Below are 10,951 nucleotides of genomic sequence, written 5' to 3'. Positions count from 1 at the left end.
GAGTGTAGTAATTGTTAGTATTTTTCATTTCCATATATAAATTAAAACAGATAGCAAGAGCGATTTTAATGCTTTGGCCAAATGTTAAAGGCCCCAGAATAATTGTGACTCCCACACTGATTATTAAAGTAGCTTCTCAGGGCTTCATATGCACTGTCTTTACAGTGGCACAGTACCAGACAAAGCAAGGACTGCCTGGGTTTTTTGGGAGATAAGGAGGAATTTGTAACTAGAGTCAAAACGGGTGGGCTCCCTGGGTGACTGGCGAAGTCCTCTTTCCTGACCAGAATGGCAGTTATCAGGGTATTTGCCTTATAGTAATTGTTAAGTTAAAAAGTAAAAAGTCTCTGTGACTCAAATCCATGGGAGCAGAAGAGGCTTCAAGTCGACGAGAACTAGCCTGAATCATCAGGTCACTTTCTCAGAGAAAGGCACAGAAAAGCCACAGAACTAGGTAAGTGACCTAGCAGAGGACACAAAGGCTCTGTCAGACCTGAAATCAGATCCAACATCTTCCTGGCAAGCATGTCTGCATGCCTCGCTTTAAAGCCTGCCAGTCTCCGATGCAACAGACTTCCCTTAAAGGGCATCCCTATTTTACATTTCCAAGAGAGGCAATTTAGTCAGACCAGAATGTGGAAGCCCAGGGTTTTAAGATGCATTACTTCATGTTAATTAAAAAGGGAAAGGCAAACAATTAAGAAAAGGAGGCCAAAAGAGAGTCACTAGTCTTAATTTTTTTAATTATTTTCTGTGTTGAGATTTTAGGCTTTATATAGGACAGTAAATAGTTTGTCTCCCTGACCCTAGGGCAGCAAAACACTCCAAATTAATGAATGTCATTTATTTTGTGTGGTTGAGGCAGTGCTGTTATGAATTTATGATATCTGGTAAGGTTACAATCAATACTTGATCTTTCCTTCTAGATTTAGTACTAGTTACATGACATTTCCCCCCTCATTTAAATAACCTAATAGTCTCTGATAGTGCCTTTTTTTTTTTTAAGATTTATTTATATATGCATACAAGAACTGAGGTACAGGTCAGAGGAGCAGGGAGGGTGAGAGGATTCACCAGAGACAGAATGGGGAGCAGGACAGGAAGAGTCAATGAAACACACTGCTAAGGGGAGCAGCTGATGAGACAGGAGAGGTCTGCTGCACCATGTGGGTCAGCTCCCTTCCTGGATGGGGATTGAACTCGCACTAAAATGGCCACCAACAGCTCGACAGCGCCGAGATTTAACCTCTTGCACCACCAGGGAGGCCCTGATACTGCTTTTATCATACAAAGTCCACCAGGTATTACATGGCATATGTTTGCTTACTGATTTGGGGACTATGTTTTTTTTTCCAATTTATATACAGCTTTCACTAACTCTAACAAGAAATATAACTTATGTAACTCTGTAATGTTAGCTTCCATCCAAATTAGTTGGCTAGTAAATTCAGAGCAAACTAAAAGTATCTTACACTTTATTCTCTTAGTTGCAAAGTAAATATCCCTGTGCATTACAGAATTTCAAAAGGCTGGGGAGAGAGGGACACAGAAAGAGAGTATGCAGAGGTCCCAGGACAAAAGCTTATACACTAGCATATATTTATTTTTAGATGTGCAAAATAGAGTTTAGCTTTATCACAACTAGTCAGTTTAGGTACTAAGTGAGTAGTTTGACTCTTTAAATACAAAGACTTAAGTTAGTGAGTTCAGGATTTAAAGTGATAGAAATGCAGTGAGCATCAGGAAAACTGGCTTTTGGTATATCAAAATATCAATATTATTTTTAAAATATTATACTAAGCTTTTGACCTTATTTTTAAAATTTGTAAGAGCCAGGTGTGATGATAGATGTTAACTACAATTATTGTAGTAATCATTTTGCAAAATATACACATACTGGATCATTTTGTACACCTTAACTAATGTTACATGTCAACTACATCTCAATTTTAAAAGTCCACAATAATGATAATTTTTAAAGATAGAAGCTTAATTTATTTAAGATGGCCTTCCTCAAAGTAATTAGTATTAGAAAGGAAAGAAATTCCATTATCTAGTGATAAATTATACCTGGTATTGATACATATTTTGGAAGGAGATAGAGAAGGAATGAGCTAAGACTGTAATTATAATACCAATAAAAGATAGCTGTTTATTTTACAATCTTTTAAGTATGAGAGTGGGGGGGAGTGGGCATCGTAGAGATTAGTAGGAGTTAAGTCTCAGCACTATGAAGCTATCAACAGCCACAAAAGTACAAGTTCCATCCCCAGCCAGGGAGCTGCCCCACCTGGCCTGACAGATCTCTCCTGTCTCACCCACTGCTCCTCTCAGCAGTATATTTCAGTCAATCTGCTTGTATTGCTCCCCATACTTGTTCTGGTGAATCCTCTCACCCCCTACACCTCTGGCCTATGCCAGTTCTACTATGCATAAATAAATAAAATAAAATAAATCTATTTTTTTAAAAAGTACCCTGGGACCCAAACAACTCATTATTTGAAGGGATTCTTTGATAATCTCTTCTAGGATTTTAAAATCTCTATTAGTACATGTTTTTGCAATCAATTTTCCTAGATATCTCCCAAAAGGAAAGTATTTAATTAGCTATAATTCCTTCATTGGCTGATAAAGTGTTTACTTTTCTTCTGTTTCAAAGTACAAAATACTATGGCTTATATCCAATCAAACACCCAGACTTGATTTCAGGAAGACAGCAGAAATGGAACATATGTAAAGGCATCTGATCCTGCTGGGGTAAGGGGTGCATCTCCCCTGTGGCCTAAGGGTTAAGTCTCAAATCTCAGCCTTCTTACCTCTAGAGTTTGATCCCTGGCAAGACTGGTGACCCACATACAGCAAAGCAGACCTCTCCTGTCCTGCCCACTGCTCCCCTCAGCAGTGTGTTTCAGTAAATCTGCCTGTTCTGTTCCCTACTCCTTCTCTCCTGAATTGTCTCATGCCCTAGTTCTTCTACTTCAAGTAAACTGGGCTTCTGAACAGCAGCAACACACACCACTCAGATTAAGCACAGAGGGTGTGAGATTCTTTCATTAAAATTGAGATTCTTCTTTCAAATCTTGGGGGTGTTTTGAGGGTCTCACTTTTCCTCACTATAAAAACTCAATAGATGTCAGGAAATTTTGCTATTATTCATCACTCAGTTTTTGAATAGCAAATGGAGGAAAACAAAGGCTTCCATGAGCAAGCCATTTATGTATCATGTGACTCAGGATAATACATCCTGGAGATTAAGAAAACTATAAACAATTAAATAAGCATCCGTTCTTAAAGCACCCATAAAGCACCAGGATTTATGTTCTTCCTCCCATGTTAAACTCCTCCTACTATTAACTTTTATGTTGATTTTAAAAAGAGACAGCTAACCCAGGCCATAATGCTAATTTCAGCTTTAATTTGTTTTCAGCATCAAGAAGTATACTGAGCTACAGTGTAAGCCAGTGCCACTAGCCAAAGCCCCACTGCCAACTTTCCTATCATTATTTCTACTACTTGGAAGCTAAGCAGCAGATGGTTCTGTGTGTGGGGTCAGAAGTGAATGATTTGATTTACAGGATCAACCCACAGCCTGGTCTCCCTGTGCATGTTCAGAATGCTGATTATCACCGCTGGGTATTCCCCTCTCCCCTCTCCTTGATTCTCCGATCAAGTGGGAATGGCTCCAGCTGTGGGTAAGACAAGAAGTTTATCTGTAGCTGCCAGACAAGTGATTTCTAGGGATAAAGAGAAAAGTTGCCAATAGGGTATGAGTTACTTAAAGTATGGGACCTGTGTATCAGAATCTGGGGTGACTGATAAGTGTGTGCCTCTCCAGACCCACCGAATGAGAACCCAAGAAGTGGGGGTGAGAATCTTTGAATGTACAAAGATTCTCCAGATGGTCCTTATACATGGTAAGTTTGAAAAGTATTGATCCAAGGAGGCTAACTAGAAGATCAACATTTAACTAGAAAATAAGTTTGGCAACTGGTACAAGAGCATTCTCTTAAAATCTACTTAACTACTTCATTAGGTATGTTTTGTTAGCTCCACTATGATGGTGAGGTAACTGTGTGTCAGAGAGATTAAGTCCTACCTGGGAGCAGAGTCAATCTCAAGCCAAGCCGCACTAATTTTAAGTCTAGTGAAGCAAAAACATTTTTTTAATATTCTTTTATGGTAATAGTTTTATTTATCTTATTTTGTGTAGAACTGGGGTATAGGCCAGAGGTGGGGGAGCTGAAAGGATTCACCAGAGACAGAGTGGGAAGCAGAACAGGCAGATCTACTGAAAATACACCACTGAGGGGAGCAGTGGGCTGCTTTGCCATATGGGTTAGCTCCTTGGCTGGGAATTGAACTCAGGCCTTTGTGGTGCTGAGATGTAAACTCTGGGTCACGGAGGCCCTCAGCAAACTTTTCTATAAGTGAACTGATAACAAATACATTAGGTGCTATGGGTCATAGGTCTCTGAGAGAACTACTCAACTCTGCCAGTGTAGTACAAAAGCAGTCACAGACAGTGAGTAAAAAATCAAATCTGGCTGTATCCTAGTCAAACTTAATTTATAGTCAGTGCAAATAGACTAGATTTGGCCCCTGGCTGCAATTTGCCAAGCTTGGGTCCAGCATCTTTAATTCCAACACAGCACCATAAAATACGACTTTTCTTAAAATGAAAATTTAAAAGATGATAAAACTTTAATTATTTGATCGTCTTCCTTAGGTAGGCTAGCCCAATCTTACCACAGTCAATACACATGACTAAAGTGGTTTAAGTATTATTTACTCCATGAATCCATGGGCGCTGGAAACTTTCACACCATCTTTTGCTCACTATGCTGCTGATGTAGCTGTCAGATGCTGGATATAGCCTGGGCTATATCACTTCAAGCAAGATAGACAGACAACCAATATTACAACTCTGGTTTCCCTTTGCAGCAAATAAGTAAAATTTACATTATTTTGTGATTACATAATATGTTCCAAAGAATTGGGGTTTTTTTTGGGGGGGGGTGGAGAAAAAAGTTTCATACTAGCCTATTGCCAGCAACTTGAAGTAGTTTTAAACTGCTACAATAACATTCATGAAGCCCATAGGACATGCATATTCTTGTTCTTTGCTAATCTTCTGTTACATCTTTCTCAAATGTGCAACTCTCCACATGGCTGGATGACTAAGTAAATCAATCATGCTTCATTTCTTAATAAAAGTGTGAAACTAATGGCTTTATCCCATTTTGTATTTGTTCACACAGCAATTATCATACAATTAATGGAGGTCTCGTCCACACCTCACATTATGGAAACATTTTACGTATAAGTGTTTGGAAAGTGAAAAAAGAAATTAGATAAAGGCAGCTACACTTAATCAGTAAAAAGGCTAGCTATTTGTATATATCATGACCATTTAACTACCAAAGAAACAGTTTCTTTTATGCACATATGTACAAATTTTATAGAGCTAAAAAAAAAAAAACAAACAGATAAAAATTGTGGACAGCAATATTTACATCAAGTTGGAAGCATTACCTCCGGCTCTATACAGGCTTCCTAAGTAACTGATTAAAGAAAGCCAAAATAAAAACCAACAACTACACTAGAGAAAGACTATTACAGCGTAGGGAAACATAAAAGTTGGCTAAGTTATCACCAGTTCCAAGTTTAGACTTAGGGTCTGGACAACATACAGAATCAGGAGGAAAGCTATGTTTCCTAAAAGGCCCCATAACAGCTGTCTTTAACATTGTTACCCAAGTCAGTCTTTCCTTGATGGACTAACAAGCACCACTGTTTGATAAGAATTGCCATGTGACACTTCAAGGTTTAGTAAAAGTTTCATCTAAAAAGATAATTTGCCTCTCTGTGCTATAAGTATTTGGATAAGGATAAACTAAATCTTGAAATATTTCCAAACCTGTAACTACAACCAGGGAGCAGGCAGGTCAAAAAGTCAATGATCTACAATATCAGTAACCTCTGCAGATATTCTTTATGTTCTTTGTGTGCCAGGCACTCGTTTGCAAGTGTATTCACCTGGGAGAGCCAGCCCATCTCCAAGACAACACCCGAAGACCCAGAACTTCATTATCATGCCATTTTTTGACATATGATCTATGACCACGTATGAGTAAGCATGCCCAGACAACACCTGGCTCCTTCTGATCATGCCGAGAACACCAAGGACCACTTGACTCCAGCCTCCACCTTCACTTCAGTATTTAAGAAGGAACCCTTCCTGCTGCTTGGTGTGGCGCTGCTTTGCCACATCCCCTGTGGTCCCCTTACTTGACTCAAGGAAATAAATCTGCTTGATAAAACCTAGTGATCCTTGAGTACTCTGACTCAGCAAGCTACTGAACCCCAATTAAGGGGATCTCAAGTAACCATATCCAAACTTGCCAAGACATAGGACAGAATAACTTCCTCCTGAAACAGAAGTCCACTGCTCTGGGCTCAGTCCTCCCTCCAAATCAGTTAGGACTTGGTCCCCAAACCAAGCTACATGCTGATAAATAAGAGTGAACATTTCAGGGACTTCCTGGAGGTGCAAGGGGCTAAGTCTCAGCACTATCAAGCTATTGCCAGATCCCTGGCCAGGGAAGTGACCCACGTAGTGCAACATACCTCTGCTGTCTCACCCTCTACTCCCTTCAGCAGTATACTTCAGTCAATCCACCTGTTCTGGTTCCCACTCTGTCTCTGGTGAATCCTCTCACCCCTCCCCACACACACCTATAGCCTATACCCCAGTTCTTGTATGCATAAATAAATAAAAATAAAAATAAATCCTTTTTTTTTAAAAAAAAAAAAAGAATGAACATTCCAATTATGGTCTGGAGAATCAAAAAATGTAATCAGTTTATTGTTTGAAATGACAGGTTATTTTATAATCTGAACTAATTTATTTGCTCCATCTGAGTTTTCAGTAGGAACACCAACATATTACCTACTAATGGAGATTTATTTAGTATTACTTAACAATCATAAACAGCTACTATTTCTTGAGATGCTCTTATTACCAGACCCTTTATACATCCTTTAATGTGCATTATCTAGTTTAATCCTCCACAAAATAGGCTTTAGCCACTCCATAATAGAGCAATGAGAAAATAAAAATTTAGACTATTCCACACAGAAGCTTAACTGGGACTTCTTCAGGCAGACTCCTTCCTTAATAACAACTTTCTCCCTAGAAGAGAGTTTTATCTTAGACCATCGATTCCCAACTGCATCAAGACACCTGGGGTGCTGAAGCAAACTCACAGAGGCAACTTCGAGGGAAACACAGTGTATTCATCATGTTGACACTGTTAAACCTACTAACTGGACATGTTCACATTTTCAACATTAGAGCACATTACATTCCTATCAATGACATCACATCTTTGCAAAGTTTGAGTTTTAAGCCAAACATTGCTTGCCTCTGCAAAGTTTGAGTTTTAAGTTTGCTAGCATTAGAAAAATAAATTGCTGCAGAAAAATGAATCTATTAGTGATCTGTGGTAAGGGGCTAGGGGTGCTTTGGTGGGGGTTGGTGTGTTGACATACACCTGGGGAAGTATGAACCTATTCCTTTAAATCATATACAGTGTTGTAAACCAAAGTTACCCCCATTAAAAAAAAAAATGTAGAACAGGAAAAAGAGTGGCGTTATCCAATCTAATTCCAAGATTTGAAAAGTATGACCGGCATATACATTCTATTTGTGATAATGAATAGCTAAGAATAAAATAAAAATTTTTTCTATTTATGTTTTTTTCCAAGTAGCTTCTATGCTGTTACCATCTAAGCATTTATTAATAGCTTGAAACAAACTATAACTACTTAAATCTAAAGGCACTGTGACACGAAGCATACTTTGGCCCAAGTTTAGGAGTCTTTAGCTTAAGCAAGAAGTGATAGAGCTATACAAAATTCACCAAGGAAAGCTATGTAATCCTAAAGAAATTACTTAAAATAAAGTCTATAACACATAGTAACCAAGAAAAGAAGAATTTAGTTTAAAACCGTTTTTAAAGGTCATTCTCAGTTGGCTTAATCCTTCAAATCCCATACAATGTCCCCTGGATAACATGTGTCTTAAAAAAAAAAAAACTTCTAAAACACATGCACACAAATTACTGTTTTTCCAGTTCTTAGGGACGCAAATGAAGCTTTTAAAATTATAGCCTTCAAGCTATCTTGGAAGAGACTGGGCCTTCCCTACACAGACAGAACACACCCACAAAATCTGTGCCAAACACGAGGAGGAGGGAGGGTGTAGGCACTTTGAGCAAAATTGCCCTGTCCCAGCACTTAGAGACTTTTTGGTAGTTTGCATCTTCTTCTCACTATCCTGCTTTTAAATTTAATAAGAAAAATTAATATTTAAATTTAATAAGAAAGCTCCAGGTGGTTGTGGAAATGCTTACTTGGAAATTTCCCTTCCACCCAGTTTTTCATATTTAGATATTGTGTGTAAAAAGCAAGGAGGAAATTGTAACCAACTCCAGGTTACTGGATCCTTGGGGGAGAGAAATGAGTGGATGCCATCGGGATGAGGGCCTCCCCAACTCCAAGGTTCTGGGAATGTTCATCACTTGGGTGATGGGAACTTGGGTATGCATTCTATTACTGATTTTTAAGTAATACTTCTAACTGTTAAACTATCTGAATGGCGGAGCCAGAATTTCTACTTTGAAGGGCTGTAAGAGTGAAGTGTGACTTGTCTTTAAGCCAAGTTGGATCACAAGCAGTCTGCTTTTTTATCGAGTACAGTAGGACCCCTTCCCCAATGGGGATGCGTTCCAAGAACCATGGTAAATGCCTAAAATCTTGGATAGTATCAAGCCCTATATATAGGAGGGTGGTCTAGGGGTTAAGTCTCAGCACTATCACTGCTGCAGTCTGAATTCCATTCTGGGCCAGGGAGCTGAACCACAAATGGCAGACCTCTCCTCTCTTGAAAGCTGCTCCTCTCAGCAGTGTATTTCAGTCAATCCGCCTGTTCTGCTCCCTACTGATAAATCCTCTTACTCCCCCATCCCACACCTCTGACCTATACCCCAGTTCTTTGACACAAAAATTAAATAAATAAAACATTAATTATTTTAAAAAACTCATATATAAAAATTTTTTTTCCTGATATGTACATAACTATAATAAAGTTTAATTTATAACTAGGACAACAGGAGATGATCGACAAATTAATAACAAAACAACAATATACTGGAATAAGAATTAAATGAAATGGTCTTGCTGTCACTCAAAATAACCTCACTTGGACATATTTCCAGACCATAGGTAACTAAAACTATGGAAAGCAAAAGCACAGATAAGGAAGGGACTACTATATATGTGTATCTAGAGAAGCTATGGAGAGGCTGATGGGTTTAAGTGCCAAGCAAAGGTCCATTTCTTATCACCACCAACAAACAGGACTTGAAAATTAGCATTTATCACTCCTGGCTTATTCTCCCCAACAATGTGCAACTAGTTGATTTGTGATCCCTTTTATATTCTCCCTTCTTATGTCATAGAAGGCAGGAAATTTTCAATTTTAACTTTTCCTTACTTTAAAAAAATCTTTTGCTAAGCAGAAAATGACAGAAGGAAGTTAAACATGAATAGCTGCACCTACTGCATGCACGAACACCAGGTATATAGCTATTTCAGGGATGAGAAACTTCCCCACGGAGACAACCAGTACACTGTGGGACCATTATGGAACCACACCCGTTCGTCTTCATTGCCCAATTCTTCCCATTGACATTGCCTAACAGACATTACCTAAATGTGAGCATAATCATCCAACTTGTTCACAAAATGATCACGTAACATTTCAAAGCGCTATTTTACTTGCATTATTTTATTTAACTTCCACAACAATACAGCCAGGATATATATACACCCAATATACAATTCTTAAAGAAGTGGGCTTCCATCACTAACAAGTGGTGGCTTCAAGACTCCATCTCATGACCCCAAAGTGAACCTCTTAACCACTTTGGAGGTATTCCTGAATCTTCTTAAACATTCCTAACCAGCTTTATGAAATATCCAAGTTACTCTCCAATCATAAATCATATTCTGCTTCTCCTCCCGTCCTTCCCCCTTCCCCCCCAATCTAGAGGAAACCCAGCCAAGTGTAGGTAAACCCCTCCTGCCCGCCCTCCCCACCCGAAACCCAGGCAAGTGTAGGTAAACCGGTGTCAATGTAAATCAAACAGCAGGTCACTTGCTGACTCTACTACGCTCGATTACAGCCAGAGTGGGGGGGAGGGGGGAAGGGGAGACAGAAGAGGTCCCACAATCCTGCGCCTGCACTTCCTCGCAGTCCTCACAGTGGTGGCGAGAGGAGACTGCGGGCGCGCCCCTTAGGCTGGGGGACGCCCCGAGGCGTGGGGAGACAGACGAGAACCCTCCGATCAGCCCCCACCGCCCCCGCCGCAACCGGGAGAAACAGCGAGTGACCCCCGCCCCTACCCACCACTTTCTTAAAACTCTTTCAACTCACAGGAGACAGAAGGTGGGCAAAGAAAGTTCTCTGATTCTCCCCACAGTTCTATATTTTAGAGCGAAAACTGAGGGTGAGCGATAAAGGGCGTGCCCCAGAAATATCCCCACACCCCCCCACACACACCCGCTTTCTTGGAACCCACAAGGAGACAGCGCGCCCCGTCTGGAGCTCTTGCCCAAACAGCAGCGATCTAAGGACACCCCTGGGAGCAGCGCTCCCGCCCCCCAAATCGTCCTTCCCGGGTTAGGGGCCCCCAGAAAGTGGGGAGCCACAGGCCTCCGTCTCAGAGGGATCTCAAGGGGCCAGCGAGGTAGCAGCGTACCTTTCTTTCGCGCGCCGGACGTCCGCGCCGCAGAGACCGAGGCCGGCGGCAGCCTAACGGCGAGGGGAGACTGAGAGGACGGCTCCCGCGGGTCCGGCGGCCCGGGGCCTCCAGCCGCCCAGCGCCGC

At 40.6% G+C, this 10,951-nt stretch overlaps 1 protein-coding gene across 1 annotated transcript in view; it reads right to left on the bottom strand.

Annotated features, from left to right (window-relative positions):
• The window catches only part of ANKRD6 (ankyrin repeat domain 6), a 159,040-nt gene extending 148,116 nt beyond the window's left edge, over positions 1-10,924 (bottom strand). The window contains exon 1 of the transcript XR_001145158.1: positions 10,824-10,924. The gene's annotated coding sequence lies outside the window, so the exon portion shown is untranslated. The remainder of the gene's footprint in view (positions 1-10,823) is intronic.
• Between the last annotated feature and the right edge of the window lie 27 nt (positions 10,925-10,951).

The sequence above is a fragment of the Condylura cristata genome, unplaced genomic scaffold (assembly GCF_000260355.1).
Source record: "Condylura cristata isolate star-nosed mole 26May11 unplaced genomic scaffold, ConCri1.0 scaffold00001, whole genome shotgun sequence".
NCBI lineage: Eukaryota > Metazoa > Chordata > Mammalia > Eulipotyphla > Talpidae > Condylura > Condylura cristata.
Note: the sequence above shows the minus strand (reverse complement) of the source record. Positions and strands in the feature narration are given on the sequence as shown.